Source organism: Cupressus sempervirens, chromosome 6, assembly GCF_028749045.1.
Source record: "Cupressus sempervirens isolate cs-2001-9-10 chromosome 6, ASM2874904v1, whole genome shotgun sequence".
In the NCBI taxonomy this organism is placed as follows: domain Eukaryota; kingdom Viridiplantae; phylum Streptophyta; class Pinopsida; order Cupressales; family Cupressaceae; genus Cupressus; species Cupressus sempervirens.
The window spans coordinates 195,123,731-195,149,550 of record NC_143123.1 but is presented as its reverse complement, the minus strand read 5'-3'; positions in this window follow the sequence as shown (position 1 = coordinate 195,149,550).

Below are 25,820 nucleotides of genomic sequence, written 5' to 3'. Positions count from 1 at the left end.
TTCATTGTGGAGGTGTCCACTACACTGTTGGAGACCACATTCTTTTTTTTTTTCCATAATTTGTTCTTGTACTTATTATTTTTACTATTGTTTATAAATTATTTGACTTGTCCTTATTAAGGGAGAGTTCTCCCTTCTATATCAGTACATCCTCTATCTAAAGTACACTTTTTACCATTTAGTAAATAGTGGAACCCAGTTGTATGATGTAATTTTGACATAATATCATTGACAAAAATGTCAATATTTTTGGATAGTGATATTTATCTTAGGTAATGTGAGTAAATATTTCTCTATCATTTTTTTTCATATTACATAAGTCCAACATAGACATTTAATGTTAAATATTGTAGGAATATTGTTAGACAATCATTGGACTAGTTGATCAAATGACTTGATGGGTGGAGATAGTTTGGTAAACCACTCCATTGCTTGACCACCAAGTCTTTTAGGGAATAGTATTATTGGGTATATTTGTTCATGTAATAATTCCATGCCAAGGGTGAAAATTTCCCTAGCATGGTCTTGATGATCGCCATTTCCATCATACTTGTCATATTTTGGTATCTCAACTTTAGGAGGAAAGTGAGGCCTATAGAGATCTCTGTCAAAAGTGAATGGAGAGATAGCCTCAAGTGAAAATTTTGTCTTGAATTTCTCTTTGTTTCTTCTAATTTGGATCATCTCTTTTTGCATCTTCTCCAATTTTATGTTCAATACTGAATAAGGAAATTGTTCTTGTTTCTAGATCAAACTTTTGAATTCAAAATCAGGTGGGAGTTTGACACCTTGAGATGCTAGATGAATAAAGAAATGATCCTTCTACTAATTAAGGATTATGTTCATCAGTTATTAATCCAATTTATCCTACTAAAACCATAGAATGACCTCTTCAATAGATTCTTCATCATTATTAAAGGGTGAGTCATTAGGTTGGGATGTGTATTTTGAAGCATATTGTGATGCATGATGAAACGTGTGCTAAGAGGTATATTGAGATATTATTTTTCTATAGGTGTTATGTTTTGATTCTTTTCTCAATATTTTATCTTCTCTCATTTTGTCCATGATGTTTTCTATACCTTAGTTATCCATAGGTTACGTTAGAGAGGTAAATAGCTCTAACTTAGATGTAGATTGAGAGTGAAATAGTGATACAACTAGAGCGTTGAGTACCCAATAATTTAGATAAAAGTACATAATTTTAGTTGATTTGGATTTCATTACTTGGCTCCTATGACTCTTAGTTTGTATCATCATGAAAGAGTTCCCCCAAAGCTAACTAAACAATGAGCACATTCACAAGACCAACTCAAGTAGATGAATCTTGTTTATCTTTCAAGTCTATATCATCAAGGAAGAATATTGTTTATATTGAGGTGGAACCTCTAGTGCTAGTGAGTTCTTATGTAGTTCATTCAACTAGAGGACCCTCTACAATTAAAAAAAGCAAAATAAGATCCATGAAAATTGTCAAGAGTCATGATTCTCCTAAAAGCAGAAGAGTATACTCTCCTACCAAATTACTTCACTCTAAACACATAAGACAAGGTTAATTCTAACATGACTTTGATTTATGTTACAAGACTGTTCTAGGATATGACTAAGTTCCTAAAGAAAAATTAACTAAAATAGAATATTTTCTCGAAGATGAGTTAGGCAATCTACAAAAAAAAAGTCATCAATAGTTTTAATTTATCTTTTCTTTTACATATGTGTTGGTGTAAATAAGTAGTTACTTATCACTCATTACTTAAGTTTACTTAGGTCAATGCATTATTTTATTATATCTTAGGTGAGACACTTAGAAGTTTGTGTACTCTTATGGGTTGTCATGTTGACAATGTTGGAGTTTGCATAATTAACTAAGTTGTCATGTAGACAACACAATTATTAGCACTCTTAATTAAGCACATGGTGTCTACAAGATAATTTTGCATGCTACACCATTGTAGGCTTATCCTCTCATCATCGCACTTACTTTTATGCTTAATGGAGGATAATCCACTCCTAGTGGACATGTGCTTGGTTGTAAGACTTATCAATATGTTGATTACAAGGCATTCTAGAAGCATTCTAGAGGCCTTTGTATACAAGCACTCCTAGTGTACTTGAACATTAAATTGAATATCATATCATCATTCTGATCATACTCTTTTGGTCTATTCTTGTGCTTGTGCTTGAGTTCCTTCATCTTGGGTGATTTTTCTATAAGGAAAATTCTTACAATATGAACTTACAATTAGCATTTTTAAAAGAAAGTCTTTAGTAAGTGTACCCTACAAATTAGATAAAAACCTAAAAATAAAGGTGAAAACCTAATTAAACACACAATAAACATCATAAGAACCTTCTAAAAATTAGTGGTAGCCAAAATTCATTACGAATATTCCTAAAAACTTGTAACTTGATGGAAAAAATACCCTTTGTCTTTAGTGTGATACAATAGGAGGTTCAACCCTTCGCTAGATTTTCAAATGATAGACCTTGCAACAGTCATGTGATACACAATGTATGTGTGATACAAGAATAGAATTCAAATAATATAACCCTTAGAATTGTGTAATACAAATCCAAAATCCATGCGATCAACTATTGACTAAGTTTATTGCACATAATTAAAAGTTATATCATATGATTTTTTGTACATGTGCATCAAAACTAAAGATTAAAATCTGAACATGTAGAGCTAGAAATAGGTTCTAGCCCCACAATGGGCATCAAGAATGTATCAATAAAATTTTGGTAGCTAGGTAAGACCACAAAAATTTCTATAAACTATTATTCTTATATTGCAATGATTGAAATATTTTTAAATGAAATCTAGAAGGTTTCTTATAGTTCTCTATCCATAGTGTGTGAGATATATGTATATTTTTTCTTAGAATATCAATAATGAGACTTACAATGTGTACCTTTGATGATGGAGCATCCTAGGTTACCTTGTAATCCTGCCCTTTTGTTCAATCTAGCATTTTAAACCAAGTTCCAACAGTGTTAACCAAGTTGTCTAGTATTAACCAAGTTCCAACAATGTTAACCAAGATGTTCAATGATAACCGAGTTCTAGGAGTGTTAACTGAGTTCCATCAATGTTAACCAATTTGTTCAATGTTGACCAAGTTCGAGCAATGTTAACTGAGTTTTTTAGTGTTAAGAAGGTGTTCCTTTATGCAATAAATGAGCCTGATATTTGTTAATACTTGAGTCCTTCTTTGATTGAATTTGTCTATGATTGGTTCTTAGTTTGATCCAACTTGTGTATTTAATTGGATCATTAATTTAATCATAGGATCTTGTCTTGAAATGAGTATAGACCATTTGGAGGTCTGCCTTTCTATTATGTTATTAATGTAGGAGCATCCAATGGTGTAAGGGAAATCTTGTATCACCCAAAAATATGCTTAGTGTTAGTTTCCATTTAATGTGTCTTTATTTCTAGATACCTATTTGTGTCAAATAGAGATTCCAACTCTCATGGTTCCACTATTGGTTTTCTAGGTTAGAATTTTTGAGAACCTTGGGATATGTGCCAATGTAGAAAATATTATTTTTTAATTGAGCCATAATTTAGATTAGTTAGAGGGTGTAAATTGGAGGGATGATTATACTTGTTATTGCAGTTTAAGTTGCCTTGAGACCCCCTAAGAGCGCTTTAAAGTTAAATTTGAGGCACTAAATGGCCTTGTATGGGCCAAAAAAATGGGGGACAAGTATAGCTGGTACATATGGTTATAAAGCACTTGGAGAGCTTTCTAAAAATATAAACAATTCATCAATCAAAGTCCTGGATCAAAAGTTATGCCTCCTAAAAGTTGGACTACCATTTCTAGATTCTTCTAATTTTACACTAACTTCTAACTTATTTTTTAGAACCTTATGTTTTCATAGTGGATGCCAAATGAAATAGTCTAGAATATATTCCTAACCCTAAACCTAATTTGGGTTACTTAAGGTCATTTATGGCATTGTAAACATAGTTTTGGTGGAGTTTGGGAGAAGGTACTATGAGGAGGATTTTTCTCCAGAATTAGATAACATTGTAAGCCCCTAGGATACATCATTTAGTCTATTTTCATTGTACTAAATGTAAGAGCATATCACTTCTGATAATAATATTCTCCTTTTCTTGTTGTGTTCATTTTTTCTTGGGTTGTGCCCTCATCAAGTGGTATCAGAGTAGGTTTTCCTGAGTGTATAGATAGAGCACTGACTATGAGGTAGTTTGCACTAGGATTGTGTGGTCGTGGGTTTTGATATAGCGAGAAGATTCCTCCATGAAGGGAGCATGGTGGAAGGGTTGGAATTGCTCCTCCTAAGGTTAGAGTCCTCTAGAGACAAGTTCAATCATTGCAAGAGGAGATCTATAGAGGGATGAATATTGTCATAGGCAAAAAAAGTGAGGAAAATGAAGAAGGAAATATTATGCAGGAAGGAGAAGGAGATTAAGGAAGTCCTAAAGCAAGTAGAGGAGAAGCTTTTTAGGGCCATTTCCAAGCTTAGAAAAAGACCTAAAATTGACATCATCATGTTTTTGAGAAATCTAAACCCGAATGAGTTGATCGACTAGATCAATGAGCTAGAGGAATGTTTTGAAAATGAAGATATTGGGGACCTTGATAGGGTTAAGGTTGTGAAGTACAAATGAAAGGCCATGCCAAAATCTAGTGGCAAGAGATTTAGTTGGAAAGAAATAGAAGAGGAAAGGATAAAATCACAAGATGGGATCGTATGGTGGACAAAATAAGGAAGCAGTTCATTCCTATTGAGTATGAGCTTAATTTGTTCAAAAAGATGCAAGGGTTAAAGCAAGCAAGAAAATCTACCCAAGAATACATAGAGAAGTTTTACCAAGTCCTTATTAGGGTGGGACATGTGGAAGAAAACAAGGAGAAGGTTGCTTGTTATCTTAATGTGTTAAGACCTAGCATTCAGAAGTAGTTAAGTTTGGTTAGAATGACCAGCATTAAAGAGGCTTACTAGTTTGCCTTGTGAGTTGAGGAGAAGTTAAACAAAAAAATTGATGAAAGGAAAAGAGGGTGTAGTCAAGGATGAAGGGGCAATGGCAAGTCATTTGGAGGCCAAAATGAGAATGAGAAGAAAAATAAAGATGTGGGTACCAGCCAAAACCATAGGAATGAGGGTTACAACTGTTCCCGTGATCAAAACTCTAGAGATCAAAGAGGAAGAGGTTGAGGATGTGGACAAGGTTCAAGAAGAGAAGGATTTTGTGGTACCTATTTTCATTGCAATGAAGAAGGTCATCATGTCTACAAATGCCCTCAATGCAAAGGAAGGATAGATAAGAGAGCTAATGGTCAAGCAAGGGTTGCTCATGTGGATGATGATGCATAGGCATAGCATTCATAGGATGTAGAAAGAGGAGAGGTCTTGGTTAATGAAAGGGTCTTGTTGAGCGATGAGACTAAATCTAGAAAAAGGAGGAGTTTTTTTTGTACTAGGTGCAAGTGTCAGGGCATATTTTGTGATGTGATTGTTGATGGTGGGAGCACTAACAACTTGGTGTTAGAGGAGATGGTCTTAAAGATAAAGCTTAAGAGGGAGAAACATCCCCATCCCTATTAGATTGCTTGGGTGTAGGATGATCATAAGGTTTGAGTTAGTGAGCAATGTTTGGTAAAGTTCAAGATTGGGAGTTACCATGATGAGGCTCTTTGCGACATCATCCCAATGGATGTATACCATTTACTATTGGGAAGGTTGTAGCAATTTGATAGGCATGTTATACATGATGGTCATGCAAATATATACTCTCTGACAAAGGATGGAGATTTCAACAAATTGAAGCCCTTGATAATGGAAGGTGAAAAGGTATGCAGTAGTGCTAGGATATGTCTTGTTAATGGAAGAAAATTTCTAGATGGCATGAAACATTAGCATATGTATTATACTTTAATTCCTAGAAAGGATAAGGAAGGTAGTAGTGAAGTTCCACTTGAAGTTTTGGGTCTATTAAGCGAGTACGGAGATTTCATCTCTAATAATGTTCCACAAGGGTTTCCATCAATAAGGAAAATTAGTCATCAAATAGATTTAGTCCTTGGAGCTAGTTTTCCTATCAAGGCTACTCATAGGATGACTCCTATTGAGACTGGGGAGCTAAACAAACAAGTTTAGGAGCTATTGAGGAAAGGTTTAATTTGAGAGAGAATGAGTCTATGTGTAGTACCTATAGTGCTGGTACTAAAGAAAGATGGAGAGTGGAGAATGTGTATAGACTCTTGGGCTATAAATAAAATAACCATCAATTACTAGTTTCCTTTTCCAAGGATGGATGATCTTATGGACTGCTTGAGTGGAGCTCAATACTTCAAAAAGATAGATCTCAAGAGTGGCTATCACTAGATATAGATACAAGAGGGAGATGAATGGAAGACTACATTCAAGACCAAGGAGGGTCTATATGAGTGGTTAGTCATGCCCTTTGGAATGACCAATGTGCCAAGCACCTTCATGAGGCTTATGAATGAGGTACTAAAGAAATTTTTGGGAAATTTTTTTATTGTCTATCTAGATGATATTTTGATTTTTAGTAAGTCTTTGGATGAACATTTATTTCACATTCATAGTGTCCTTGAAAGGTTGAGGGAAGAGAAATTGTTGATTAATTTGAAGAAGTGTAGCTTTGTCAAAAGGGAGTTAGTCTATTTGGTATTTGTTGTATAAGCTGAGAGGCTCAAAATCAACCCAAAAAATGTGAAGGTCATCTTGGAATGGTCCACTCCAAGGTCTACCACTGAGGTGGTCATTCCATGGTCTAGCTAGTTTTTATAGGAAGTTCATTAGGAATTTCAGTAGCATATGTGCAACCCTAACTAAAACAATGAGGGGAAATAGAAAAGAGTTCAAGTGGACTATAGGAGCTACAAGGAGTTTTCAATTGTTGAAGAAGAAGGTGACAGAGGAACCTGTGTTGGCACTTCCTAATTTCAACAAAGTGTTCTAGGTGGATTGTGATGCTAGTGGAAGTACTATTGGGGTGATGTTGATCCAAGAAAATAAGCCTATTGCCTATTTTAGTGAAAATTTGAATGATTCAAAGAAGAAGTATTATGTTTATGATCAGGAGTTGTATGCAATAGTCCAGGCCTTAAAGAAATGGAGGCATTATTTGTTGTCAAAAGAATATTTCTTGTATACTGATCATTAGGCATTGTAGTACCTAAATAGCCAAGGTAAATTGAATTAGAGACATTTGAAATGGATAGAGTTTATGAAAAGCAATGAATTTGTATTAAAACATAGAAGTGGAAGGCCTAATAGAGTTGTAGATGCATTAAGTAGGAGGCAGATGTTACTAACAGAAATATGGATTGAAGTGGTTGGGTTTAGTAAACTCAAGAATCTATACCCTAAGGATCCTAACTTTGTAGAGGCTTAGAAGGCTTGTAAAGAACCTATTACTATAAATAGGATGAGGTGGCTAGATTACATGATCCAAGATGGTATGTTGTTTAAAGGAAGTCAATTGTGTATTCCAAGTAGTTCCATGAGGGAGAAATTAATCAATGAGAAACATAGTGGATGGATGACAAGAAACTTTGGTTGAGATAAGACCATTTCCATTATTAGTGAGAATTATTTTAGGTCTCAACTATCACAAGATTGAAGAATTTTGTGTAGAGTTGTCGAGTATGTCAAACAACCAAAGGATTTAGTCAAAATATTGTGCTTTACTAGCCATTGCCTATTCCATCAAAGCCTTAGGAAGAAATAAGTATGGATTTTGTTCTTGGATTGCCAAGGACACAAAGGGGTAATGACTCCATATTTGTGGTGGTTGATAGGTTCTCCAAGATGGCACACTTCATTCCATGCCACGAGACTCATGATGCAGTGCATATTGCAGATTTGTTTTTTAGAGAAGTGGTGAGGCTACATGGTCTCCCAAAAAGTATTTTTTTGGCTGAGATACTAAATTTTTTGGGTATTTTTGGAGGACTTTTTTGAAGAAGTTGAAGGTAGAATTGAAGTTCAATTCTGCACATCATCCACAAACTAATGGACAAATAGAAGTAGTAAATAAAAGTCTAGGCAATTTGTTGAGGTGTTTAGTAGGAGATTAGCCCAAGGGATGAGATTTGTTTCTACCACAAGTAGAATTTACTTACAACAATTCTATAAATAGGATTACTGGTAGATCTCCATTCCAAATTGTGTATGGGAGTAGTCCAAGGACTACACCAGAGCTAAGGAAGATGAAGCAAGGAGAGAGGACAAGAACTGATGTAGAAGACTTTTTTGAACATGTCAAGAACCTACATGAGGGGGTACATGCACATATTACCAAGATGAACCCATAGTGTAAGGGTAGAGCATATCAAAAGAGGAGACCTAAGGAGTTCCAATTTGGGGATCTGTTTACGGTATACTTGAGGAAGGAACGATTTTCAATGGGTACCTACAACAAGTTAAATATGAAGAAATTTGGTCCCTACAAAATTTTGAACAAACATGATTCAGGAAATGCATATGAGGTGGAGTTGCTAGATGGGATTCACATTTCTCCTATTTTCAATATTTTAGGCTTAATAGAATATCATGATGATGGTGTAGAGGAGGAGTTGATGCTGGAGCCATGTCTAATTACTACTTTTGAGAAGGAATAAATTGAAAACAATTTGGATAGTCATTTGGGCTAGAGTACCAAAAGCAAGCAGTATGAAGAATAACAAGTAAAGTGGAAACGACAACTAGTGGAAGATTAAATGTGGATATTTGTAGTGGAGGTTTCCCATTTGGGTTGTCCTCTACTAGTTATAAAGTGATAGGGTCACTTTTTAATTTACTTTGGGTGTCTGATGCAAGAGCATCTGGTGGTGTAAGGGAAATCTTGTATCACCCAAAAATATGCTTAGTGTTATTTTCTATTTAATGTGTCCTTATTTTTGGATACCCATTTGGGTCAAATAGATATTCCAACTCTCATAGTTCCACTATTGGTTTTCTGGGTTAGACTTTTTTAGCACCTTGGGATATGTCCTAATGTAAAAAAAAAAGGTTATTTTGTAATTGAGCCATAATTAAGATGAGTTAGAGGGTGTAAGTTGGTGGGGTGATTATACTTGTAATTTAAAACACTCTAGAAAAAGAATCAAGTCAAAAGGCTTTACGGTTTGAAAGTTATTGCAGTTTTAAGTTGCCTAGAGATCCCCCCCGCAAAGAGTGTTTCAAAGTCAGATTTGAGGCACTAAATGGCCTTGTACGGGCCCAAAAAATGGGGAACAAGCATAACTGGTCCATAGGGCTGTAGGGTTATTGGAGAGCTTTCCACAAATGTAAACCATTCATCAATTAGAATCTCAGATCAAAAGTTATGCCTCCTAGAAGTTGGACTACCATTTCTAGATTCTTCTAATTTTACACTGACTTCTAACATGTTTTCTAGAACTTTTTGTTTTGGTAGTGGATTCCAAATAGAATATTCTAGAATGTATTCCTAACCCTAAACCTAATTCGAGTTACTTAAGGTCATTTCTAGCATTGTAAACAAAGTTTTGGTGGAGTTTGGGAGAAGGTACTGTGAGGAGGATTTTTCTCCAAAATCAGACAACATTGTAAGCCCCTAGGGCACCTCATTGAGTTTATTTTCATTTTACTGAATGTAAGAGCATATCACTTCTGATAATAATATTCCCCTTTTCCTATTGTGTTCAATTTCTCTTGGGGTGTGCCCTCATTATCTATGAGCAAGAATCTTTTGTAAGCTATTTTACAAGTATAAGTAGAGGCATTTGGTTTAGTTCAGAGGAAGGACTTAGAGAGTTAGAGTAGATGCTTCTATAATTATGAGTTTGAAGAAGGATTATAGATCTTGAAGTTTAATTTTTTAGTTGGTTTTAACCCAAGAGAACTTATAGTTTGGCATGTATGTGTTAGCATGAATTTTGATGATACTACATTGGGGGAGTGTCCTAAGCATTGGAGAGTATTGACATGTTACATTCATGACTATGTTTTTCATTGATGGCAACATAGAACTAGGTCTCTGAAGATTGGTAGTATAGCAAAGAGAGATCTTAGTTGTACATACAAGTTTTTTCTTGTTTGGTGATCTGCAATCATGAACATGTTTAGTATAGTGTCCTAATGACATGGTTCAATGCATAACATGTAAGTCAAAGATGTATGGAAGTTGTACATGATTTACAAAGAGTAGTTTAGAGATAGAGTGCTTGTAAATAATTTTTCAATGTTTGTATAAATCTTTCATCAGATGCAAGGTTAGACAATGATAAAGCATAGTCAATTGGTGATGTCAGTAGATGTGTAACCCCTAGTATTGCACATGTGAAGTTTTCTATAGACTATGAGCTGACAATGTTGTTGCAATTATAATTAATTAATTAATTATCTTAATACAATCAATTAGGAAAGCCTCAAAGTTGACTCAAGGAATTATTTTGAAGATATGGTATAAAGGAAAGAAGTTTTCCTTGTTTGTAATGTGTTGTGATCATTGTATGAGGTGTGAAGTGTGAAAAGGAGTAGAGTGTTTACTAAATGCAAGTAAGTGATCCAAGGGATTATTGGATACAAATTTTGTGATCTAGTTACAAGATCAAAAGGAGTAGAAGTTTGATTGATAGGACAGAGAAAGAGAAAGGATTAGTATTATTCATTTCAATTATTCTGCAAGAAATAATATGGAGATCATTTGGATAGTGGGTTTGTTGGTATTAACCTTGAAGTTATTTGGGCAGTGGGTTCAACTATCTTCTACACTCCTAACAAGGTTGACAAAACTCCTAATAGTGTTGGAATCTCCTAATAGGGATTTAAAGTCTCCTAACAAGGACTGATATGTACAAAATATTGTTATAGACTCCTAACAAGGTCCATCCTCTAACAAGGAATATTTATATTAGTACATCATCTTGTGGGTACCATCCCCACTGGAGTTTTCCCTCTAATCAAGGGTTTCCCTAGTTAACATATCTAGTGTTGTTGTGTATGAGTATCTTGTTGTGTTTTATGATTCTATTTCTCATATGGTTAAGTTTGTTTAAGGTTGATAATTGTGATATTAGTTGGATAACTGATTCACACACCCCGCCTCTCAGTTATAATTGTGGACTATATATTGTAATAGTATGTTGATAATTTGATATATCAATCAAAAAGTTGTGCTCTCTCTCTCTCCTTGGTGTTGTCCTCTATGTGTTTTCTTCCATTTTGTTAACTTAGCAAAGTGTTTGGATAGTTAGGTGTTCCTTTAGCCCTAGCTAATCATTCCCTCCTTGCGTCAGTTGGTATCAAAGCTTCAGATTCATCCTTGTAAAGATTGGATCATGTAGAACCCTAAGTTGAATTTGGTTCCAGGATTATAGATCTATAGATTTGACCTATAACTTGTAGAGGGTTATGATCTTGTGGGAACCTACTATAAGAATTTGGTATAGCGATGATACCATGAAGAATTTTCCTTAGGGAAAAATAATGCCAAGATCAAGAAGCACAAGACTAGCACAATATGGACCAAATAATGTATGATCATGTTAATTATACAAACTCCAGTGTTGTAGACATCATGTGCTAAATTAGAGTTTCTTACTCTTGTTTTATCAACATGACAACTCATCAATACACAAACTCCTAGGAGTATAACCTAATAAATAATAAAATAATGCATTTATCCTAAGTAAACTTAAGTAAAGTGTAAATAATAATTATTTACACTAACATGTAAGAATTTTCCTTAGGACAAAATCACCCAAGACCAATAAGCTCAACAACTAGCACAAAATAGACCAATAGAGTATGATTAGAACACAATATGATATTCAATTGATGTACAAGCACACTAAGAGTGCCTGTATATAAAGGCCTCTAGAATGCTTCTAAAATGTCTAGGAGTTAGAAATATGATAAGCCTCACAACTAAGCACATGTCCACCAGGAGTGAATTATCCTCCATTAAGCACAGGAGTTAGTGTGATGATGAGAGGATAAGCCTACAAAGGTGTGTCACATAAAATTATGTTTTAGACACCATGTGCTTAATTAAGAGTGTGAACAACTATGTTGTCAACATGACAACTCATATGAGTACACAAACTCCTAGGTCTAACCTAATAAATAATAAAATAATGCATTTATCCTAAGTAAACTTAAGTAAAGTGTAAATAATAATTATTTGCAATAACACCCTCCCTTAGGTGAAACTTAGGGGAATGCACTTAAGCTCACAAAAGCTATGATGAAATGCATAATGGGTCTTAGCTACTAGACCATGTTCAGTACCCAAGTACAAGTGCAATGCTAAAATGCAATGAAATCTCTCTACAAATGGAGAAAGAGGGAAAACTAATGAGAAAAATCCTCCCCCAAAAAGAGAGATATGTAAAATATAGAAGAGAAAAATCATGTGACCCCCCTAGTGAAAAATCCCTCACCCCAAAGAGATCTTGCAAATTTAGATACTTGACCTCTATGAAAGGCTTGGTGAAGATGTCTGCTACCTATTGCTTAATAGGACAATACTACAATGCAATGAACTACTCATTAATCAACTCTCTGATGAAGTGCATATGAACCTCAATATGTTTGGTGTTCTAATGTTGCACTAGATGTTTTGAGATATCAATAGCACTTTGGTTATCACAATGGATGACTATGGGTTTGGGTAAATCAAAACCAAACTCCTTCAGAATTTGCTACAACCAAATAGCTTCTATCACTGTAGTCATAGCTCCTTGATCCTCAGCCTTAGTCAATGAGAGAGCAATGGTGTTCTTCTTTTTACTCTACCAACAAATGGGGCCAGAACCAAGATGAAACATTTATCCTAAAGTAGACTTGTGAGAATCAAGGTCCCCTGCATAGTCAAAGTTTGTATAACCCACTAACTAAAGTTCAATACCAGTTGCATAGTGTCTCCCATGTGTATGTGTACCCTGGATATAGTGCAAGATTTTTTTGGCTACCTTCCAATGAAGTTCATGTGGCTCTTGCATGAAGCAAGAAACCATGCCAATTGCAAATGAGATGTTAGGGCATGTATGTTTAAAGTAGATAAGGCTTCCAACCAACTGACTATACAAAGTTCCATCAACAAGTGGAGTGGAACACTTTGTTTCTAACTTAACACCTAAAAGAAAGGGAGTAGGTGCAGCCTTGTAGTCAATCATGCGAAATCGAGCAAATAGATCAAGAGCATACTTGGGTTGTGATAAGGTGATCTGTGATGAAGACTGATGCATCTCAATACCAACAAAATAGTGTAGTAGAACCAAGTCTATCATTGAAAACCTATCTTGTAAAGTATCCTTGACACTATCAATAATGGATGTTATGCTCCCTGTAATGATCAATTCATCAACATAAAGCACAAGAAGAAAATGTGAATCATCCCTCTAAAGAATGTGGATATTCAAATCAAAATGACATATGGTGAACCCTGCTAAGAGAAGGAAAGAATCCATCTTGGCATACTAAGCTCTTGGAGCTTGTTTAAGTCCATAGATAGACTTTATCAATTTGCAAACCAAGGGAGCATCCTGTATGAATCCCTATAGTTGCTCCATATAAATCTCCTCATGTAGATCACCATTCAAGAATGCAGTTTTCACATCCATCTGATGAACAACCCAACTTTGAGCTACTACTATAGCTATTATCAAATGAATGGAATTCATCTTGGCAACTGGTGCAAAGGTCCCAATGTAATCAATGCTAGGTACCTAAGAAATACCTTTTGAAACAAGTCAAGCTTTATGTTTATCAACACTTCCATCCACTGCAAGTTTGGTCTGATAGATCAACTTACACCTAACCAATTTTCTTCCCTTAGGAGGATGGACTAAGTCCCATGTATCATTTCTCATAAGAGAATTATATTCTTCCTCCATTTCTTTATCCCATTCTAGAATACCTGATGCTTCTTTAAATGATTGTAGATCTGAAGCAACTGAATATAAGCATGTGGGAGTGAGTTGTGCTATGATCTTGTCCTCCTATTATCTAAAGGATTCCATGCCAATGGTCCTGCTACATCCAATGTCTTCTTAGCCCATCTAGGTATATTGGAAGAAGATGTAGTAGGAGTATCCTCAATCTCAACTGGATGATGTCACTGTGTTGGTTGGGGACAAACATCTTCTAAGTCATTGATTTCACTATCACTCTCTTCAATGAAGGAGGAAGAAGGAAAAGTTGAAGAAGTAAAGCTTGGACAACTTTCTTTAGAATGTACAATTCTCTCATAGAATATATCATGTGTCTCTAGATCCATCAACTTGTAGGATTTATGTGAGTCTGCATATCTAACAAAGATGCAAGCTTTGTTTTGAGCTTCTAATGACTTTTAGTTTTGTGGAGCTATTTGTGCCCATGTTGGACAACCAAAGACTCTAAAGTTATTAACTATAGGTTTCCTTCCAGTCCATGCTTCAAAAGGATTTATACCATTTAAAGCTTTGTGAGGACTCCTATTCTGAATATAGTTAGCACAATTCATTACTTCAGCCCAAAAGATTTGATCAAGTGACTTATTTAGTAGCATGCAACTGGTCATCTCTTTGAGAGTTCTATTTTTCCTTTTAGAAACACCATTCTATTGTGGCATATATGGTATTGAATGTTGAAGGCCAATTCCCTCTTGATTGAAAAAGTCTATTAGTGTTGTGTTCACATACTCCCCCCATTATCTGTTCGAAGAACTTTGATGGCTTTCCCTGACTAATTTTCCACTTGAGCCTTGAAGCTAAGAAATTTTTCCAACACTTCACTCTTATGAGCCATGAAGAAAACCCAAGTAAAGTGAGAGTAGTCATCTATGAAGGTGAGTGCATAGCATGACTTGCCAAATGATAGCACTAGAAATAGGCCCACCACATCACTATGAACTAATTCAAGAACATATTGTGCTCTCCAAGACTTCCCCTTTTTGAACCTTTTTTCTAGATATTTTAAAAAGTGAGCAACTTGAACAAACACCTTCTAAAAATTGTACTTGAGGTAGACCATTAACCATTTTCTTGTTGCTAAGCTACTGAAGATATCTGTAGTTGAGATGTCCAAATCTCTTATGCCATAGTTTTCTTTCTACATTTGAATGTAATAAAAAAGGCTTCTTTGTTTGATGTTAGCACAAAGGAGGAGAAAGTGTAAAGCCTTGAATCATGATTAGCTTCACCTATTATGATCATAGATTCATCCTTGATGCTTTTCACTACCACTGAATTTGGAAGAAATTCAACTTTATTTCTACCTCCATAGTGAGTCATTTGGTAGATTGAAAGAAGATTGGAGGTAAGATTAGGAACATATAAAACATCCTTGAACATTCCATTTTTCATCTCAACTTCACCTTTACCTTCAACTTCCACTTTAGTATCATCACCTACAAAGATGTGTGGTACCTCTGAATGTGTCATGGAAGAAAAATTTCTCTTTGATGCACCCATATGATGTGTGGCACCTAAATTAATGATCCATTATCCCTAACTAATAGTGTTGGTGAGTAAAGCATGCCATTTGACCTTAGAACTAAAGATGAAGATCCTTTCTCTTTATAAGCATAAGGCAGTGGAATAGTGTGTTTCTTCATGATGTTATTTTACTCATCAATCTATTTATGATAACATTGATGTTCATCATGACCCATCTTCTTACAATAGGCACACTTTTTCTTCTCTTGATTAGTGTCCCCCTTCTTGTTTGTAGTTGAGGAAGACTTTCCTTATTGATTTGATGTTGGTTTTATCTTTTTTGTATCCTCTTTTTTGTTATTCTTCTACTTCTTCTTTTGTCCCTTTCCTTTGTTTGAGCTTTAACTAGCTGAATTTTGAGAACCCTCATTATTAGCCACCAATGCCTTAGACTTTGAAGACTTGAGAATCCCCATTGTTTACAACTTAGTTTGTTCATCCTCTAATAGTTGAGCATAATAATCAAAAGTGACTTTCCTATAGAGGTTTCATTTCATAGCCATTGGAAACCATTCTTGCTTCACCTCTCTAAGGACCTCAATTTAGATTTAGAGTATCTACAGCCATTGGGAGTGTCTAGAGCCAAAGCAGACCTCACCATTGTGTCTAGAGGATTGATTTGGTAAATTTTGACTATAAATTTTCCTACCCTAGTCCATAGTCAAATTTTTTTTTGCAAACCTACACCCAAAGGCCTGATTTGCAGAATTGGTATGATCATTTTAGATCTCTGAATTTAATTTATTTATTTTTTAAGGTAAAACATGGCAAGCCACAGTAATATTTTATTAATCTGATTCAAGAGGTCAACTGAGAAAGAATCAAGCTCTACAATTTCTCTATATTATTTTTTGGATCTATGCATTTTTTCAAAAAAGTTTTTGGCCATCAGGCCTGTAGAGGAGAGATTTTTTTCAGGACAAGATTGGAGCTCGCTAGTACAAATTAGATATTGGCATCATATTTAGAAGGTCCAAAATACCCCAAATAAATTTTTGTTATATCAAAATTGGACATCTAAGGTGAAATCTAGAGTTAATTGATATTTGGAGGTGTGACGGCGGCGATTCAGGAAAAATAATTACAGAGGTGATTTTCAAATAGCTATATCTCCCTCATACGGACTCCTTTTTTTGAGCAATTTTTTTTGTTTTAGGGTAGAATTTCGTGATCTATACATTGGTGTAGCATGTTTGATACCTTTATTCCTAAATTTTTCTACAAATAATAAATCCCAATTTTTGAAACATCAAAGGCTTAGTATGGGCTCATCTAGATAGATAATTAGGTTCCTTTTTTTAAAAAGTGCTTAATTCTTTGTCTACTTTCTAGACTTGTAATTAGATTATAGGCTTGTGTGGATAGAAATACCACTTTAAGAAAAAGGTCCTTTTTTTGCATTGTATTTCTTAGATCTTGCCTCAAAATTGTTGTATATCTAAGCTAAACTACTAAGTTCTTGATTTGAACTACAAGAGTAGGTTGTAAACAGAGAAAATTATAAGTCCACTAAGTCCATTTTGACAAAGTGGCCTATTGTAAATGCACTACCTATAAAGTGCCAAATCATACATTAGGGGGGGTTAACTAATTATTTTTTCATTTTGAGGGGTGCATACATTTAATGATATCATAGAGTTTTATTCACATGTCAGTTTGGTGTAAGACCTAGTTTGACAAAGAGGAACTATCAAAAATGGAGTGCCTTGATAATTGATCATCTAAGAAGAGATCGTAAGGAAGCATTTCCTTATTTATGTTCCAAAGAACAATCCTTTGATGATCGAACACCCATTAAAATAATTATGGATGTCATTTATTTCAGTGTTAATAAATATTGCTTTGATGTCATTGACAAGTTCAATAATCCTTATGACATTTGGATGGCTCTTTGGAAAGCATATGGAAACCCCACAGTTCCTCCATTTCTAGAGGATATTCTACCTCTAGTCACTCCAGTTATGGTGCCTTCAACTCCAAATGAGATCTTACCTCATGATGCTTCCATTGCTTCTACTGATCCAGTTCCAGCCATAGATGCTTCCGATTCAGTACAAGAGGAATTACCATACCTTCCTACTTCAAATTCATGGGATGACTTCCTTCCATACATTACAGGGTTGTTCATGGAGTCTCACATTGAAGATGTGGGAGACATCATCGATGACATTATCTTCTCTTTGTTGAGGAGATTTCTTCACTCATTGCAAGGGCACACTCTGACCCTCAACCACTTGATTATTTTGACATGATTGTGGACATTTCTTTACAGCAGATGGAGAAGGACTCTTTCACTTATGAGGAGTCATATCAGTCTTTGGAGATTGTCTTCCAATTTCCTTAGACATCATATTTTTTGAGGATTCTTCCTATCAGTTGGGGAGTGTTCTCTACTACACCTATGGCACCATTTTTTATGAGGGACATCATTAAGCTTTCATCATCCATCTTCTTCAGTCATCAAGGAGCTTCTTTCATGGGTGTACATACATCATTGAGGGGAGATGACATTTCTTCTCTTCCCATATCTTTCTATCAGGATGCTTCATTATCTTTGGAGGTTGATTCAGTTTCATCCATGGACATGTTACCTTATTTGCCACCTTATTTTGGGAATTCATCATATTGGTTCGTGGCATCTACATTCCTCGAGGACTTTTAAACATATGATTAGACTTCAAAGGTAGCTTCCACAACATACTACATATGGATTCCTCTTCCATCTTCCTATCCATAGTGAGAAGCATACGTGCACCTATACTTGGTGTATCTTCTTCCTAAAGGGAGAAATGTTGTTTGTATGCATTAGATTCTCTTTTGTCTTCAAGCACTCATCATTAGGAGATCCTTCACTAAGGGGGGGATTTCTTGGAGGGATTCTCTATTGTATATGCATTATGTATATCATAATGAGGGGGGTCTTGATTACTCCATCGATACGTGCATCTTTCTTTATTGTACTTATCTCTCTTTTTGGGGGAAGGTTTTTCCAATGAGGTTTTCCCTCTTTCTCCATTTTCAATGAGATTGCATTGCATTGCATTATATGTACAACATTTCCTTTGTACTTGGGTACCTAACATGGCCTAGTATCTAAGACCCATTATACATTTCATCATAGCTTTTGTGAGCTTAAATGCATTCCCCTAAGTTGCACTTAAGGGGGGTGTTAGTGTAAATAATTATTATTTACACTTAAGTTTACTTAGGATAAATGCATAATTTTATTATTTATTAGGTTAGAAACCTAGGAGTTTTCATACTCATATGAGTTGTCATGTTGATAACACAAAAGTAGGCAACTCTAATTTAGCACATGATGTCTACAACATTGGAGTTTGCATAATTAACTCAGTTCTCATGTAGACAACATAGTTGTTTGCACTCTTAATTAAGCACATGGTGTCTACAACATAATTATACATGACACACCTATGTAGGCTTATCCTCTCATCATCACACTAACTCATGTGGTCAATGGAGGGTAATCCACTCTTGGTGGACATGTTCTTAGTTGTGAGGCTTATCATATTGCTAACTTCTAGTCATTCTAAAAGCATTCTAGAGGCCTTTATATATAGGCACTTCTTGTGTACTTGTACATCAATACAACATCAATTATCAATTATTGAATAATTTGATATCCAAAGATAATCAATTATTCATTTTCATATTCTTATGACCATACATTATTTGGTCCATATTGTGCTATTCTTGTGCTTCTTGATCTTGGCATTATTTTTCCCTAAGGAAAATTCTTCATGGTATCATAGCTATACCAAATTCTTGCAGTTTCGAAGTAGAGGAAATGTTGACACTACTATTATGGATACATTGAGACAAATTGAAGCTAGATTAGATGTTGTAGAGACAACCTAGAGGAGAAGAGTGCATCTTGATGATGTGATTAATGATGAAGTAATGGCACCAAACCCTAATCCAGAACCTAAAGAAGATCAAGATGAGGAAAGATTGTTCAAAGTGTTGTCTAGGGCACATTCAAAGCCTATTATAGAAGTTGATCCTTATGATGGAAAATTGGACACCAATGTTGTATTTTATTGGATCTCTAATATGGAGAAGTTTTGTGAGTTTGAAGGGACTCCTTATAATAGGAAGGTGAAAATCACAATCACTAGATTGAAAGTTCATGCCTCATTATGGTGGGAAAATTTGCAAAATGATAGGAAAAGGAGAGGAGAGGAGAAGATCAGGACTTGGCTAAAAATGGTAAACAAGGTGAAGAATAATTTCCTTCCTCTTGATTACCAAGTTAGCTTGTTGAGAAAGATGTAAAATTTGAGACAAAAGGATATGACTATGAAGGAATATACTAAGGAATTCTACAAATTAGACACTAGATCTAGATATGTGGATGATGAGGTTAAGAAAGTTGCAATTTATCTAAATGGATTGAGATCAGGAATTCAAATTTAAATAAGCTAATTTTTGAAATTGGAAAGTGTAGAAGAAGCATACCAATATTCTTTGAAAGTTGAGAAGATCATGACAAAGAAGCATGAACAAAGAAAAAGAGGTATAGGTGGAAGATTCCAGAGAGGCAGAGGTAGATCTTATGGAGAAGGTAGAAGATATGACAATTCTATACAAGATAAGGGAAATTTGGAATGGTAAAATGATGAAAAAGGCTACACCAAATGGAAAGGTGGTAATTATTACCAAGGGAGAGGTAATTCTTACTCTAGAGGTGGTTTTCATGGTAATTGTTTTAGATATGGAAAAGAAGGGCATAGATCCCTTGAGTGTAGATCCTCTAGTGAGAATGAACAAGATAATAGAAATGTTGTGATCCAATGAGATCTTGAGGGTTCACCATGTGGACCTAAGGTTGGAGAAAATTTGATAGTGATAAGAACTTTATGTAATTAGGGAATTGATGAAGAAACTACCCTAAGGAGAATTATTCTCAAGACTAGATGTAAGACAACTAGAAAATGTTGCAAAGTGATCATTGATAGTGGAAGTTAAAAAAATTTGGTATCAAAAGAGTTCATTACAAAGTTGGAGTTGTAGAGATTGAAGCATCCTAAACCTTATCATGTTTCATGGATCAAGGATGAGCATAAGATATTGGTAAGTGAAAAATGTGTTCTAAAGTTCAAGATTGGAAATTAATTTGATCAAGTCTTGTGTGATGTTATGCCTATTGATTTTTTTCATATTCTTTTGGGTAGACCTTGGAAATATGATAAATATTCTATACATGATGGAAGACTGAATCAATATACTCTTTGGGTGAACGAGATAAAGCAAGTATTATTTCCTTTGATTGAAAGTCTAGATGAGGTTAATTGTATTATTGTTGAAGTTTGTGTGATCAATGGGAAACAATTTGTAAAGGAAATGAAGAAGAATCAAATCTATTTTCCATAATTCCTAGAAGACCAAGTTGTACCAGTGATAACCGAGTGACATAGGTTAGTAGTAACCAAGTGATAGTAGAAGTTGGTAGTATTGACCAAGTGCTAGTAGAAATTGCAATTTCACTAAATGAGTATAAAGAAATTATTGTAAAGGATATACCTAATGGTTTACCACTAGTAAGAAGTATATGTAATTTTATGGACCTTATTCCTAGAGCTAGTTTACTGAATAAAGAACTATATAGATTGACACCTATAGAGAATGAAGAACTTAATAAATAAGTGCATGAGTTGTTACAGAAAGTTTTGATCAAATAAATTTTGAGCCTATGTGTTGTAGGTATGATGTATTAGCACTTAAGAAGAATGGATAATGGAGAATGTGTACTGATTTTGAAGCTATTAATAAGATCACAATGATATATAGGTTTTCTATGCCAAGGATGGATGACATAATGGATTCTTTGAGTGGAGAAAAGTATTTTACCAAGATTGATTTGAAGAATGGTTATAATCATATCAGAATTAGAGAAAGTGATGAATGGAAGACTACTTTAAGGATAAAAGATGATTTGTATGAATAGTTGGTAACGACTTTCGGTTTGAACCTGGTACTTTCATAAGGTTGATGAATGAAGTTCTCAAGAGATTTATGGGTGTGTTTGTGATTGTTTACTTGGATGATATTTTGATATTTAGTATGACTAAGGAAAAACATCTCAAGCATGTTAGACAAGTATTGCAAAGATTGAAAGAGGAGAAGTTGATTAACTTGAAAAAGTGTTATTTTATGCAAGAGAATATTATGCATTTGGGATTTGTGATTTTAGATGATGGTTTGATAATGGATCCTAAGAAGGTTAAAGCAATTTTGAAATAGCCTACACCTAAGAATATGGGTGAGGTAAGATCATTTCATGGTTTGGGTAGTTTCTACAAGAAGTTTATAAAGAACCTCAATTATGTTTGTAATGCTATGACTGAGACAATGAGAGGAGATAAAAAGATTTCAAGTGGACACGTGCAGCTAATACGAGTTTTGAGACTTTGAAACAAAAGGTTGATGAGTTACATGTATTTGATTTTCTTGATTTCAATAACACTACTAGATTAGGGCCCAAATTGTGATAGAAGGTCGTCACAATTACAATGGCAACTCGTCGCCCAAGTGAGAGTACCACAAATTGGCTCCCATCAAATGGGTGTTAGAATTTTATTGTCACAAATTGTGACAAAAAAGGCGTCTATCACATATGTGAAAAATAAAGGTGTTTCAGCTTGTAACATGCAAGGGCAAGAGCTCATCTTACTTTCATCCCACTTGCGATAATATACTATCACAATTGTGACAGTATAAGCTTCTAGTCTATTGGTTGACCGATGGCTAGCCATCAGAGTTGTTTATGACAATTATGATGGTTGTGTGATAGGCTTGTTGTGGAAGTGATGGTTATCTATCAGAATATTTTGTCACAATTGTGATAGGGATATAATAGCAATGTTGCTAGTGTGACTGCTATCTATAGAAACAAGGCATCACAATTATGATGGCTTGCTAAATTATTTAAATAAAAAATTGGTGGAAAATGAATCCCATTTCTATTTTTCCACTCCAATTCACATTTTAGTTTCATCCACATGCCAAGTTTCAGCCACTTGCATGAGTTAAGATCCCTTTTTACATGTGGTTTGGCAAGGCTAGGGAAATTCAAGCTAATAGACCTACATTGTTTCAGTTCCATTATTTTCTTAAAATGTCATATTAGACCTTAACCATGGATAGCTATGGGTAAACTCTCCTTTTTGTCCATGAGACAAATTTTTATGATTTCTCAGTAATGTAATCCTTCCTAACACAACCCAACATGATGAACATCTATTTCTAATTATGATAATCCAAAAAAAATATGTAGGATAATTGACAATATTAACATGAAAAAAGTTTCACAATCGGTCATAGTAGAGAGATGCATATTTTGGATTCGATTGTGTGCCATATTTTTGCATCAACTATGATCCATCATTAGGATGTGAAGAGCTAGAGGAGATAAATAACTGATTTTGATCTAAAATATTGATGCAAAAATATGGCATAATCAAAACCAAAATATGCATCTCTCTAATACAATCTTAATTTTATTATCGTTAGTTAGTTGTCATGCAACCATAGGTTAATATTGAGCTTTACTTGGTTTCAAGAATAGTTTAATATTCTCTACTAATTAGGGCCAACCACATGAAGGTGGAAGCTCATTTTTCCCCAATCCTACCACTCTCCCTAACATCTAAATTCTACACTAACATCTAAAATCTTTAAGAAAGGATCAATCTTTAAAGTTCAAAAGAAGGTTCTAGACTTGCAAAAGTGACATCATTTTCCCATCTTCTAGTAGATGTCATTTTTTTGTCACATCCAAAATAAGATTTAGCCACTCTAAATTGAGAATGCACAAGCAACTATGTTTTATATGCATGGACAATAGAAGGAGCTAAAAAACCCACCATGTTTACATTTATTTAATAGGTCTATGAAAACCTCTAACAAAAATGCAAATTTCTTGGGGTTTTTTAGCTTCACCTGATGTCGTATGCATATGAATTGAGGTTGCATATTGAACTATGGCATCCTTCTACATTTCCTAAAACCAATAGATTCACACAGCTAGTTGTCATCCAATAATAGGTTAATGTTGAGCTTCACTTAGTTTTGAGAATAGTTTTATATTATCTACTAATCATGGCCAACCATGCAAAGGTGGAAGCTCATTTGGCTCTATCCCCCCTCCTAACATCTAAATTCCCCATTAACATCTAAAATCTTTAAGAAATTATCAATCTTTAAAGTACAAAACAAGGTTCCAAACCTTCAAAAGTGACATCATTTTCCCATCTTCTGGTGCATGTCATTTTTTCGTCACATCCAAAATAAGAATCTGCCACTTTGAATAAAGAACACACATGCAACTACATTCTATATGTATGGATAGCAGTGCAGCTGAAAAAATGTAGCACGATTACATTTATATAATAGGTATATTTAGTTTTTTGAATTATAGACCATCACGAACATTAGAACTCTAGCTACTATAGCCAAGAGAATTTTTGTGATGGTCTATAACTTAAAATACCTAAAGAAAGACTCGTGACAAAAAAATATAAACCTATTGCATTTTTTAGCTGCACCTAATGTTGTATGTGTTGGAATTACAAATGAGAAACATGTACTTCTAAGAGGGGGGGTGAATCAAAAGTTTAAACTTTAGCTATTAAAACTTTCACGGTTTATTAAATGCATGTGATATATGAACTGAAAAATAACATGAAAAGTAAATGCATCTAAAACATGTTTGTAATTGAACACACACACTTAACACTGGATATGATTAACCAGAAACCCTCCAAATGAGAAGGTAAACTAGGGTGGGGATGACACCCACAAATCTTCGCTACTACAGCAATAAAGTGTAGCCAATTAAGGTTACAATGGTTTGACCATGAAACATGATTTGTCTTGTGAAAGGCCTGCCCTGTTAAAGGCTTACAAAGACTATTAATTCCCACCTTGTTAGAGGATTTCAACACCTTGCTAGAAGTGTGCATGGCTAAAGGACTTTAGAACATCCACTTGGAATGTCACCATGTTAAAGGATTTACAATAGCCTATTAGGACTACTCCACCTAGGAGATTTAACTAAAATCACCTGTTAGGATGTTTCAACATAGATCTTATTATTGGCTCTAGTTGCCTGATTAAAGATCAAATTTTTAAAATGTCCTTCTTGACCCTCTTTGATCTGATATAAAAAATGCTATATCTTCTTGTTCTTTGTTCTCCTCCAATTGATTTTGCAATTCACTCTCACTGCTAAGTCACCTTGAATGCTCTGTGAACAAATTCAATCATTCACCCCTTGTTACCTCCTGTAACATGATCTCTTTCACTCTCTTGATTCATTTTAATTGTTGGGGCTTCATCTTCATTATAAAGACTTTGGTGGCTTAGGGTTAGCAATGAATCTATGGTTGAGATTCATTCTTTTTGCTGCTTAATCCTTCCTATTTTTTGATTGGTTGCATGCAAATGCATAGGGATTCTACAAATAAATTTGTCCTTATCTTTAAAGAATTGAAATCTAACCTTATGTTGGCTTTAAAATAGTTTACATAGTTATTTGTGTAATCACAAACAAATATGTCTAATTTTTGTTACTTGACACTTGAAGTTACTGATGCTTGACACATATTGTAGTTCTATTTCTGACTCGGCATTTGAACTGCTTGATATCTACTTTTCATTCAGCACTTGAATCACTTGGCATGGTCTATTTTCTTGGTACTTGAGTGACTCAAAACTCATTGCAACTCAACACAATCTTGTATTTACATATTATACTCAACATACATTATCAGTTTGGCATAAACTAAGTAAATGTCTTAAGTGTGTTGACACTCAATTGTCAAAACCAATCTGAGATCAACAATATGCATATGAATTGAGATTGTATATTAAGGTATGGCCTCACTCTGCATTTCCTGAAACCAAGAGATTCACACAGTTAGTTGTCATGTAATCATATAAGGTTAATATTGAGCTTCAGTTGGTTTTGAGAATAGTTTAATATTCTCTACTAATCAGGGTCAACCACATGAAAGTGGAAGCTCATCTGGCCTCACCCCCAAACATCTAAATTCCCCATTAAAATCTAAAATCTTTAAGAAGGGATCAATCTTTAAAGTAACTGGAATGTCCTCATCACCTCTTGCTACTCTCAAGGAAAGTCCATCTTCATTTCTCACAAGTAATTCATCATAATTATTTACTAATTCACGTACATCTAATATGGGTTCATTGAGGAATGTCCTCATCGTCTCTTGTATAAAATAAATCCAAGTGTACAAAATCCCCCTAAGAAATAATAGCTCAAGTGAAATAAAAATAAGAAAAATGAGAGAGAGAAAGAGGAATATACTTACCAATAGGTGT